The sequence below is a fragment of the Idiotropiscis lumnitzeri genome, unplaced genomic scaffold (assembly GCF_059441095.1).
Source record: "Idiotropiscis lumnitzeri isolate Australia: NSW breed Sydney's pygmy pipehorse unplaced genomic scaffold, RoL_Ilum_1.0 HiC_scaffold_37, whole genome shotgun sequence".
Lineage (NCBI taxonomy): Eukaryota > Metazoa > Chordata > Actinopteri > Syngnathiformes > Syngnathidae > Idiotropiscis > Idiotropiscis lumnitzeri.
In genome coordinates this window covers 653,196-665,307 of record NW_028283575.1, presented here as the reverse complement: position 1 = coordinate 665,307, position 12,112 = coordinate 653,196, and positions in this window count along the sequence as shown.

The following is a 12,112-nucleotide window of genomic DNA, read 5'->3' as shown; positions in this document are numbered from 1 at the left end:
CTCGCGTCACAGTAAGCCGAAGAGGAGCACCTTCCCCGGGCACGGGCGGTGCCAAGCGGCCCCTAAGTTTAACCGAATGGAAGCTCCGGACGGAGGAGGACGGGCGTGTGTCACAGTTAAGCCAAATTGGAGCACCTCTTCTGCCCGGGCACGAGCGGAGCGCGAGGCTGTCAGTTATGAATGAATAAATGAATAAATAAATAAAGAATGCCACCTTTCATTTCACAGGGCACACCGGACGGCGTACCAGCAGGTAAAAGTCGGAGTAATTAAATAAATACAAAAAGAATGGCTGGGGAATAAAAAAATAATACGTTTTAATAATAATTTGTTTTTTTTGTTATAACATGAATTTCACTCTCTCTCTCCCCGTATATATATATATATATATATATATATATATATATTTATATATTTATTATATATATTGTATATTTTTTTTAAGCATTTTTGAAGGTGCGCCGCTACTTCGCGGATTTTCAGTTTTCGCGGATGGTCTCGGTCCCCATTAACCGCGATAACTGAGGGTTCACTGTACTCCATAAAATTTACAAAAAGCGAGGTGAAACACTCAACCAGAGCTGCTTTTTTTTAACATTTCTCGAGGGCCATGGCGAGCCATTTCAAAAAAGCTGCACAACTAACGTATAAAATATTGATAAATTTGCTCGGCCTCATGTGTGTGTAAAGTTTTACGAGTTGTCGTTCATATTTAGAACCTCATAATCAGCTTTGTTTTATTGCCGAACAGTGCAATGCCACTCCCACAACTTTTCACGAAAAATCACGAATTTCGTATTGTGACATCCTCATGGCCGAAACAGTCATCCGAGCATATATGAGGGCGACCTTGTTGAGTTGCACGGAGAAAAACATCCAAGAAAATAACTTGTATTAGCTTTTACCAGTTGGTGGCGCTACTACTACGATGTAAAATAAGTTGGTAGATGTCTTCAGGGCTGAAGTATCCTCAAATGTGTACAACTTCGAGAAGATAGGATCATCTGAGTCATGTTGCCGGAGCTTTTGTTGCCACAGAGTACAATCGGACTTTTCAGCACCTTAATAGCCACGCCTTTTGCCAAAACGTCACAAAATTCGGCAGAGAGTAAGATCATTGTCTTGAGTCTTTTCTGACTAATTTTCAGTCGGATTCGTCAAAAGGGCACCGTGCAGTACGTGAAAATTAAAATAAAAACAAATTTTTGATTCCACTTGGCGGCACTGTGTGTATAACAAAATAATAACATTAAGATGTCTTCAGGTCGGGACGTTTTATTTACAGGTGAAGGTTTGGATTTTTAGGAGCATGTGCAGGGGAGTTATTAAGCATTCATTTATTTGTATTAGGTTCATTTTGTCTTCTTATTATTGATATTTGACTGATTCATTAAAAGCAGACAATTATGTTTTAGGTTAATTTTTTACCTGACATGTTTCGGCGAGTCTTTTGCCTTCTTCAGAGTGTCGCATGATGGTGTCTTGAGACCCGTCTTTATCAGCTGATGTTCCATGAGGGTGTGACTTACCTGTCAAAAAAATGAAAAATCAGAGCAGTAAAAGAACAAGCACAACATGAACATTACAAATCAGCAATCACTGACCACTGCAAAAGGGAAAACCACATCATGGACCGGGAGAAGGGCAGGGTCATCCGCACCGAAGAGAACAAACAACAGCGCTGGATCAGAGAGGCCATTGAGATCTGCAAGCGAGGCATAAAAACCATGAACAGAGACAAGGGAGCCTTCATCCTCTCTACCACCTGGAGCAGCATTTTGGCGGAGTGAACGGACAGCGGGGGGCGTGACTTGCCTTCATTCTTGTGACAGGTAAGTCACGCCCTCATGGAACATCAGCTGATAAAGACGGGCCACAAGACACCATCATGTGACACTCTGAAGAAGGCGAAAGACTTTCGTATTGTGACATCCTCAAGGCCTAAACACTCATCCGAGCAAATGTAAGGTAGATTTTGTTAACCTGCCCGGAGAAAAAAATCAACGAAAATAATTTGTATTTGTTTTAACCAGTTGGTGGCGCTACCACTGCGATCAAAAATAAGTTGGCAGCCGTCTTCAGGGCCTGAATATCCTCAAATGTGAAAAATTTCGAGAAGATGGATCATCTGAATCATTTTGCAGGAACTTTTGTTGCCACGGAGAATAATCAGACTCTGCGGCACCGTAATAGCCACGCCCTTCGAAGGAAAGTCACAAAAATAGGGATAGAGTAAGATCAATGTCTTGAGTCTTTTCTAGCCAATTTTCAATCAGATTCGTTAAAAGGGCACCGTGCAGTACGTCAAAATGTAAAAAATGATATTGATTGGCGCAAGGTCTATAACTGAATATAAACATATAGATGTCTTCAGGTACAGACTCTTTATGTACATGTGAAGTTTTGGATTTTTAGCAGCATGTGCAGGAGAGTTATTAAGCATTTTGTCCATTGCGGCGAAGGAAATCTTAAGTGAAAACTTTGATGCCCCGCCCCCGTCATATAGTATTTCGGAAACAAAAAATTTTAGCCCCAGTGTTTGTGCCAGGTCTTCAGATGCTACAGACATAATTTTAAGGCAATCAGATGAAGCCTTTAGGATCAGGGTGCAAAAGAATGACCCCTGTAAACATGCAAAAAAGGGCAAAAGTCGGACTTTCAAAAATTCATAACTCACTTCCTGTTCATATTAGACGTTAAAATATCAAAATTTTCGCCATGCCCGATGAGACTGCCAAGTTTGGTGAGTTTTTGTGCATGTTTCGGGGGTCAAAAATGCGATCGAACAATCGGAAAAATAATAATAATAATAATTTCTACAAAAACAATAGGGACTTCGCAGCGGTCGCTGCTCAGGCCCTAATAATAATAATAATAATAATAATAAAAGTAATAATATTTTCTACAAAAACAATAGGGACCTCGCCGCGGTCGCGGCTCGGGCCCCAATAATAATTTCTACACAAAGTCCATTGTGGTGACCCGCCCCCTTTTAAGTAAATTCAAAATGGCCGACTTCCTGTAAAACCTAGCTCATTGCTCCAAGAGACTTTTTTGTAGGTCTTGGTCTTATACATACAGTGAACCCTCGCTACTTCGCGGTTCACCTTTCGCGGGTTCAGTGCTTCGCGGGTCTAAAAAATATTCGGGGGCATTGTAGTTTCGCCGAGCGGCACGACGGGGCGCTGGAGCGGTTAGACGGCCGGCGTGCGCCGAAGAAGAGCGTGGGCGAAGAGGAGAGTGGACGAAGAAGAGCACGTTCCCCCGGACACGATCGGTGGCGACGTTTCGCGCGGTTCGGACCGTACCAGAGCTCCGGCCAGCGTGCGTGGCAGTTAAGCCGTAGAGGAGCACCTTCCCCGGGCACGGGCGGTGCCAAGCGGCCCCTAAGTTTAACCGAATGGAAGCTCCGGAGGAGGAGGGCATGCTCGCGTCACAGTAAGCCGAAGAGGAGCACCTTCCCCGGGCACGGGCGGTTCCAAGCGGCCCCTAAGTTTAACCGAATGGAAGCTCCGGAGGAGGAGGGCATGCTCGCGTCACAGTAAGCCGAAGAGGAGCACCTTCCCCGGGCACGGGCGGTGCCAAGCGGCCCCTAAGTTTAACCGAATGGAAGCTCCGGGGGAGGAGGACGGGCGTGTGTCACAGTTAAGCCAAATTGGAGCACCTCTTCTGCCCGGGCACGAGCGGAGCGCGAGGCTGTCAGTTATGAATGAATAAATGAATAAATAAATAAAGAATGCCACCTTTCATTTCACAGGGCACACCGGACGGCGTACCAGCAGGTAAAAGTCGGAGTAATTAAATAAATACAAAAAGAATGGCTGGGGAATAAAAAAATAATACGTTTTAATAATAATTTGTTTTTTTTGTTATAACATGAATTTCACTCTCTCTCTCCCCGTATATATATATATATATATATATTTATATATTTATTATATATATTGTATATTTTTTTTAAGCATTTTTGAAGGTGCGCCGCTACTTCGCGGATTTTCAGTTTTCGCGGATGGTCTCGGTCCCCATTAACCGCGATAACCGAGGGTTCACTGTACTCCATAAAATTTACAAAAAGCGAGGTGAAACATTCAACCAGAGCTGCTTTTTTTTAACATTTCTCGAGGGCCATGGCGAGCCATTTCAAAAAAGCTGCACAACTAACGTATAAAATATTGATAAATTTGCTCGGCCTGATGTGTGTGTAAAGTTTTACGAGTTGTCGTTCATATTTAGAACCTCATAATCAGCTTTGTTTTATTGCCGAACAGTGCAATGCCACTCCCACAACTTTTCACGAAAAATCACGAATTTCGTATTGTGACATCCTCATGGCCGAAACAGTCATCCGAGCATATATGAGGGCGACCTTGTTGAGTTGCACGGAGAAAAACATCCAAGAAAATAACTTGTATTAGCTTTTACCAGTTGGTGGCGCTACTACTACGATGTAAAATAAGTTGGTAGATGTCTTCAGGGCTGAAGTATCCTCAAATGTGTACAACTTCGAGAAGATAGGATCATCTGAGTCATGTTGCCGGAGCTTTTGTTGCCACAGAGTACAATCGGACTTTTCAGCACCTTAATAGCCACGCCTTTTGCCAAAACGTCACAAAATTCGGCAGAGAGTAAGATCATTGTCTTGAGTCTTTTCTGACTAATTTTCAGTCGGATTTGTCAAAAGGGCACCGTGCAGTACGTGAAAATTAAAATAAAAACAAATTTTTGATTCCACTTGGCGGCACTGTGTGTATAACAAAATAATAACATTAAGATGTCTTCAGGTCGGGACGTTTTATTTACAGGTGAAGGTTTGGATTTTTAGGAGCATGTGCAGGGGAGTTATTAAGCATTCATTTATTTGTATTAGGTTCATTTTGTCTTCTTATTATTGATATTTGACTGATTCATTAAAAGCAGACAATTATGTTTTAGGTTAATTTTTTACCTGACATGTTTCGGCGAGTCTTTCGCCTTCTTCAGAGTGTCGCATGATGGTGTCTTGAGACCCGTCTTTATCAGCTGATGTTCCATGAGGGTGTGACTTACCTGTCAAAAAAATGAAAAATCAGAGCAGTCAAAGAACAAGCACAACATGAACATTACAAATCAGCAATCACTGACCACTGCAAAAGGGAAAACCACATCATGGACCGGGAGAAGGGCAGGGTCATCCGCACCGAAGAGAACAAACAACAGCGCTGGATCAGAGAGGCCATTGAGATCTGCAAGCGAGGCATAAAAACCATGAACAGAGACAAGGGAGCCTTCATCCTCTCTACCACCTGGACCAGCATCTTGGCGGAGTGAACGGACAGCGGGGGGCGTGACTTGCCTTCATTCTTGTGACAGGTAAGTCACGCCCTCATGGAACATCAGCTGATAAAGACGGGTCACAAGACAGCATCATGTGACACTCTGAAGAAGGCGAAAGACTTTTGTATTGTGACATGCTCAAGGCCTAAACACTCATCCGAGCAAATATAAGGTAGATTTTGTTCACCTGCCCGGAGAAAAACATCAACGAAAATAATTTGTATTTGTTTTAACCAGTTGGTGGCGCTACCACTGCGATCAAAAATAAGTTGGCAGCCGTCTTCAGGGCCTGAATATCCTCAAATGTGAAAGATTTCCAGAAGATGGATCATCTGAATCATTTTGCAGGAACTTTTGTTGCCACGGAGAATAATCAGACTCTGCGGCACCGTAATAGCCACGCCCTTTGAAGGAAAGTCATAAAAATAGGGATAGAGTAAGATCAATGTCTTGAGTCTTTTCTAGCCAATTTTCAATCGGATTCGTTAAAAGGGCACCATGCAGTACGTCAAAATGTAAAAAATGATATTGATTGGCGCAAGGTGTATAACTGAATATAAACATATAGATGTCTTCAGGTACAGACTCTTTATGTACATGTGAAGTTTTGGATTTTTAGCAGCATGTGCAGGAGAGTTATTAAGCATTTTTTCCATTGCGGCGAAGGAAATCTTAAGTGAAAACTTTGAAGCCCCGCCCCCGTCATATAGTATTTCGGAAACAAAAAATTTTAGCCCCAGTGTTTGTCCCAGGTCTTCAGATGCTACAGACAGAATTTTAAGGCAATCAGATGAAGCCTTTAGGATCAGGGTGCAAAAGAATGACCCCTGTAAACATGCAAAAAAGGGCAAAAGTCGGACTTTCAAAAATTCATAACTCACTTCCTGTTCATATTAGACGTTAAAATATCAAATTTTTCGCCATGCCCGATGAGACTGCCAAGTTTGGTGAGTTTTTGTGCATGTTTCGGGGGTCAAAAATGCGATCGAACAATCGGAAAAATAATAATAATAATAATTTCTACAAAAACAATAGGGACCTCGCCGCGGTCGCTGCTCGGGCCCCAATAATAATTTCTACACAAAGTCCATTGTGGTGACCCGCCCCCTTTTAAGTAAATTCAAAATGGCCGACTTCCTGTAAAACCTAGCTCATTGCTCCAAGAGACTTTTTTGTAGGTCTTGGTCTTATACATACAGTGAACCCTCGCTACTTCGCGGTTCACCTTTCGCGGGTTCAGTGCTTCGCGGGTCTAAAAAATATTCGGGGGTCATTGTAGTTTCGCCGAGCGGCACGACGGGGCGCTGGAGCGGTTAGACGGCCGGCGTGCGCCGAAGAAGAGCGTGGGCGAAGAGGAGAGTGGACGAAGAAGAGCACGTTCCCCCGGACACGATCGGTGGCGACGTTTCGCGCGGTTCGGACCGTACCAGAGCTCCGGCCGGCGTGCGTGGCAGTTAAGCCGTAGAGGAGCACCTTCCCCGGGCACGGGCGGTTCCAAGCGGCCCCTAAGTTTAACCGAATGGAAGCTCCGGAGGAGGAGGGCATGCTCGCGTCACAGTAAGCCGAAGAGGAGCACCTTCCCCGGGCACGGGCGGTGCCAAGCGGCCCCTAAGTTTAACCGAATGGAAGCTCCGGGGGAGGAGGGCGGGCGTGTGTCACAGTTAAGCCAAATTGGAGCACCTCTTCTACCCGGGCACGAGCGGAGCGCGAGGCTGTCAGTTATGAATGAATAAATGAATAAATAAATAAAGAATGCCACCTTTCATTTCACAGGGCACACCGGACGGCGTACCAGCAGGTAAAAGTCGGAGTAATTAAATAAATACTAAAAGAATGGCTGGGGAATAAAAAAATAATACGTTTTAATAATAATTTGGTTTTTTTGTTATAACATGAATTTCACTCTCTCTCTCCCCGTATATATATATATATATATATATATATATATATATATATATAATATATATTGTATATTTTTTTTAAGCATTTTTGAAGGTGCGCCGCTACTTCGCGGATTTTCAGTTTTCGCGGGTGGTCTCGGTCCCCATTAACCGCGATAACCGAGGGTTCACTGTACTCCATAAAATTTACAAAAAGCGAGGTGAAACACTCAACCAGAGCTGCTTTTTTTAACATTTCTCGAGGGCCATGGCGAGCCATTTCAAAAAAGCTGCACAACTAACGTATAAAATATTGATAAATTTGCTCGGCCTGATGTGTGTGTAAAGTTTTACGAGTTGTCGTTCATATTTAGAACCTCATAATCAGCTTTGTTTTATTGCCGAACAGTGCAATGCCACTCCCACAACTTTTCACGAAAAAGGACGAATTTCGTATTGTGACATCCTCATGGCCGAAACAGTCATCCGAGCATATATGAGGGCGACCTTGTTGAGTTGCACGGAGAAAAACATCCAAGAAAATAACTTGTATTAGCTTTTACCAGTTGGTGGCGCTACTACTACGATGTAAAATAAGTTGGTAGATGTCTTCAGGGCTGAAGTATCCTCAAATGTGTACAACTTCGAGAAGATAGGATCATCTGAGTCATGTTGCCGGAGCTTTTGTTGCCACAGAGTACAATCGGACTTTTCAGCACCTTAATAGCCACGCCTTTTGCCAAAACGTCACAAAATTCGGCAGAGAGTAAGATCATTGTCTTGAGTCTTTTCTGACTAATTTTCAGTCGGATTCGTCAAAAGGGCACCGTGCAGTACGTGAAAATTAAAATAAAAACAAATTTTTGATTCCACTTGGCGGCACTGTGTGTATAACAAAATAATAACATTACGATGTCTTCAGGTCGGGACGTTTTATTTACAGGTGAAGGTTTGGATTTTTAGGAGCATGTGCAGGGGAGTTATTAAGCATTCATTTATTTGTATTAGGTTCATTTTGTCTTCTTATTATTGATATTTGACTGATTCATTAAAAGCAGACAATTATGTTTTAGGTTAATTTTTTACCTGACATGTTTCGGCGAGTCTTTCGCCTTCTTCAGAGTGTCGCATGATGGTGTCTTGAGCTGATGTTTCATGAGGGTGTGACTTACCTGTCAAAAAAATGAAAAAAATCAGAGCAGTAAAAGAACAAGCACAACATGAACATTACAAATCAGCAATCACTGACCACTGCAAAAGGGAAAACCACATCATGGACCGGGAGAAGGGCAGGGTCATCCGCACAGAAGAGAACAAACAACAGCGCTGGATCAGAGAGGCCATTGAGATCTGCAAGCGAGGCATAAAAACCATGAACAGAGACAAGGGAGCCTTCATCCTCTCTACCACCTGGACCAGCATCTTGGCGGAGTGAACGGACAGCGGGGGGCGTGACTTGCCTTCATTCTTGTGACAGGTAAGTCACGCCCTCATGGAACATCAGCTGATAAAGACGGGTCACAAGACAGCATCATGTGACACTCTGAAGAAGGCGAAAGACTTTTGTATTGTGACATGCTCAAGGCCTAAACACTCATCCGAGCAAATATAAGGTAGATTTTGTTCACCTGCCCGGAGAAAAACATCAACGAAAATAATTTGTATTTGTTTTAACCAGTTGGTGGCGCTACCACTGCGATCAAAAATAAGTTGGCAGCCGTCTTCAGGGCCTGAATATCCTCAAATGTGAAAGATTTCCAGAAGATGGATCATCTGAATCATTTTGCAGGAACTTTTGTTGCCACGGAGAATAATCAGACTCTGCGGCACCGTAATAGCCACGCCCTTTGAAGGAAAGTCATAAAAATAGGGATAGAGTAAGATCAATGTCTTGAGTCTTTTCTAGCCAATTTTCAATCGGATTCGTTAAAAGGGCACCATGCAGTACGTCAAAATGTAAAAAATGATATTGATTGGCGCAAGGTGTATAACTGAATATAAACATATAGATGTCTTCAGGTACAGACTCTTTATGTACATGTGAAGTTTTGGATTTTTAGCAGCATGTGCAGGAGAGTTATTAAGCATTTTGTCCATTGCGGCGAAGGAAATCTTAAGTGAAAACTTTGAAGCCCCGCCCCCGTCATATAGTATTTCGGAAACAAAAAATTTTAGCCCCAGTGTTTGTCCCAGGTCTTCAGATGCTACAGACAGAATTTTAAGGTAATCAGATGAAGCCTTTAGGATCAGGGTGCAAAAGAATGACCCCTGTAAACATGCAAAAAAGGGCAAAAGTCGGACTTTCAAAAATTCATAACTCACTTCCTGTTCATATTAGACGTTAAAATATCAAATTTTTCGCCATGCCCGATGAGACTGCCAAGTTTGGTGAGTTTTTGTGCATGTTTCGGGGGTCAAAAATGCGATCGAACAATCGGAAAAATAATAATAATAATAATTTCTACAAAAACAATAGGGACTTCGCAGCGGTCGCTGCTCAGGCCCTAATAATAATAATAATAATAATAATAAAAGTAATAATGTTTTCTACAAAAACAATAGGGACCTGGCCGCGGTCGCTGCTCGGGCCCCAATAATAATTTCTACACAAAGTCCATTGTGGTGACCCGCCCCCTTTTAAGTAAATTCAAAATGGCCGACTTCCTGTAAAACCTAGCTCATTGCTCCAAGAGACTTTTTTGTAGGTCTTGGTCTTATACATACAGTGAACCCTCGCTACTTCGCGGTTCACCTTTCGCGGGTTCAGTGCTTCGCGGGTCTAAAAAATATTCGGGGGCATTGTAGTTTCGCCGAGCGGCACGACGGGGCGCTGGAGCGGTTAGACGGCCGGCGTGCGCCGAAGAAGAGCGTGGGCGAAGAGGAGAGTGGACGAAGAAGAGCACGTTCCCCCGGACACGATCGGTGGCGACGTTTCGCGCGGTTCGGACCGTACCAGAGCTCCGGCCGGCGTGCGTGGCAGTTAAGCCGTAGAGGAGCACCTTCCCCGGGCACGGGCGGTTCCAAGCGGCCCCTAAGTTTAACCGAATGGAAGCTCCGGAGGAGGAGGGCATGCTCGCGTCACAGTAAGCCGAAGAGGAGCACCTTCCCCGGGCACGGGCGGTGCCAAGCGGCCCCTAAGTTTAACCGAATGGAAGCTCCGGGGGCGGAGGGCGGGCGTGTGTCACAGTTAAGCCAAATTGGAGCACCTCTTCTGCCCGGGTACGAGCGGAGCGCGAGGCTGTCAGTTATGAATGAATAAATGAATAAATAAATAAAGAATGCCACCTTTCATTTCACAGGGCACACCGGACGGCGTACCAGCAGGTAAAAGTCGGAGTAATTAAATAAATACTAAAAGAATGGCTGGGGAATAAAAAAATAATACGTTTTAATAATAATTTGGTTTTTTTGTTATAACATGAATTTCACTCTCTCTCTCCCCGTATATATATATATATATATATATATATATATATATATATATATATATATTTATTATATATATTGTTTATTTTTTTTAAGCATTTTTGAAGGTGCGCCGCTACTTCGCGGATTTTCAGTTTTCGCGGGTGGTCTCGGTCCCCATTAACCGCGATAACCGAGGGTTCACTGTACTCCATAAAATTTACAAAAAGCGAGGTGAAACACTCAACCAGAGCTGCTTTTTTTAACATTTCTCGAGGGCCATGGCGAGCCATTTCAAAAAAGCTGCACAACTAACGTATAAAATATTGATAAATTTGCTCGGCCTGATGTGTGTGTAAAGTTTTACGAGTTGTCGTTCATATTTAGAACCTCATAATCAGCTTTGTTTTATTGCCGAACAGTGCAATGCCACTCCCACAACTTTTCATGAAAAAGGACGAATTTCGTATTGTGACATCCTCATGGCCGAAACAGTCATCCGAGCATATATGAGGGCGACCTTGTTGAGTTGCACGGAGAAAAACATCCAAGAAAATAACTTGTATTAGCTTTTACCAGTTGGTGGCGCTACTACTACGATGTAAAATAAGTTGGTAGATGTCTTCAGGGCTGAAGTATCCTCAAATGTGTACAACTTCGAGAAGATAGGATCATCTGAGTCATGTTGCCGGAGCTTTTGTTGCCACAGAGTACAATCGGACTTTTCAGCACCTTAATAGCCACGCCTTTTGCCAAAACGTCACAAAATTCGGCAGAGAGTAAGATCATTGTCTTGAATCTTTTCTGACTCATTTTCAGTCGGATTCGTCAAAAGGGCACCGTGCAGTACGTGAAAATTAAAATAAAAACAAATTTTTGATTCCACTTGGCGGCACTGTGTGTATAACAAAATAATAACATTAAGATGTCTTCAGGTCGGGACGTTTTATTTACAGGTGAAGGTTTGGATTTTTAGGAGCATGTGCAGGGGAGTTATTAAGCATTCATTTATTTGTATTAGGTTCATTTTGTCTTCTTATTATTGATATTTGACTGATTCATTAAAAGCAGACAATTATGTTTTAGGTTAATTTTTTACCTGACATGTTTCGGCGAGTCTTTTGCCTTCTTCAGAGTGTCGCATGATGGTGTCTTGAGCTGATGTTCCATGAGGGTGTGACTTACCTGTCAAAAAAATGAAAAAATCAGAGCAGTAAAAGAACAAGCACAACATGAACATTACAAATCAGCAATCACTGACCACTGCAAAAGGGAAAACCACATCATGGACCGGGAGAAGGGCAGGGTCATCCGCACAGAAGAGAACAAACAACAGCGCTGGATCAGAGAGGCCATTGAGATCTGCAAGCGAGGCATAAAAACCATGAACAGAGACAAGGGAGCCTTCATCCTCTCTACCACCTGGGGCAGCATCTTGGCGGAGTGAACGGACAGCGGGGGGCGTGACTTGCCTTCATTCTTGTGACAGGTAAGTCACGCCCTCATGGAACATC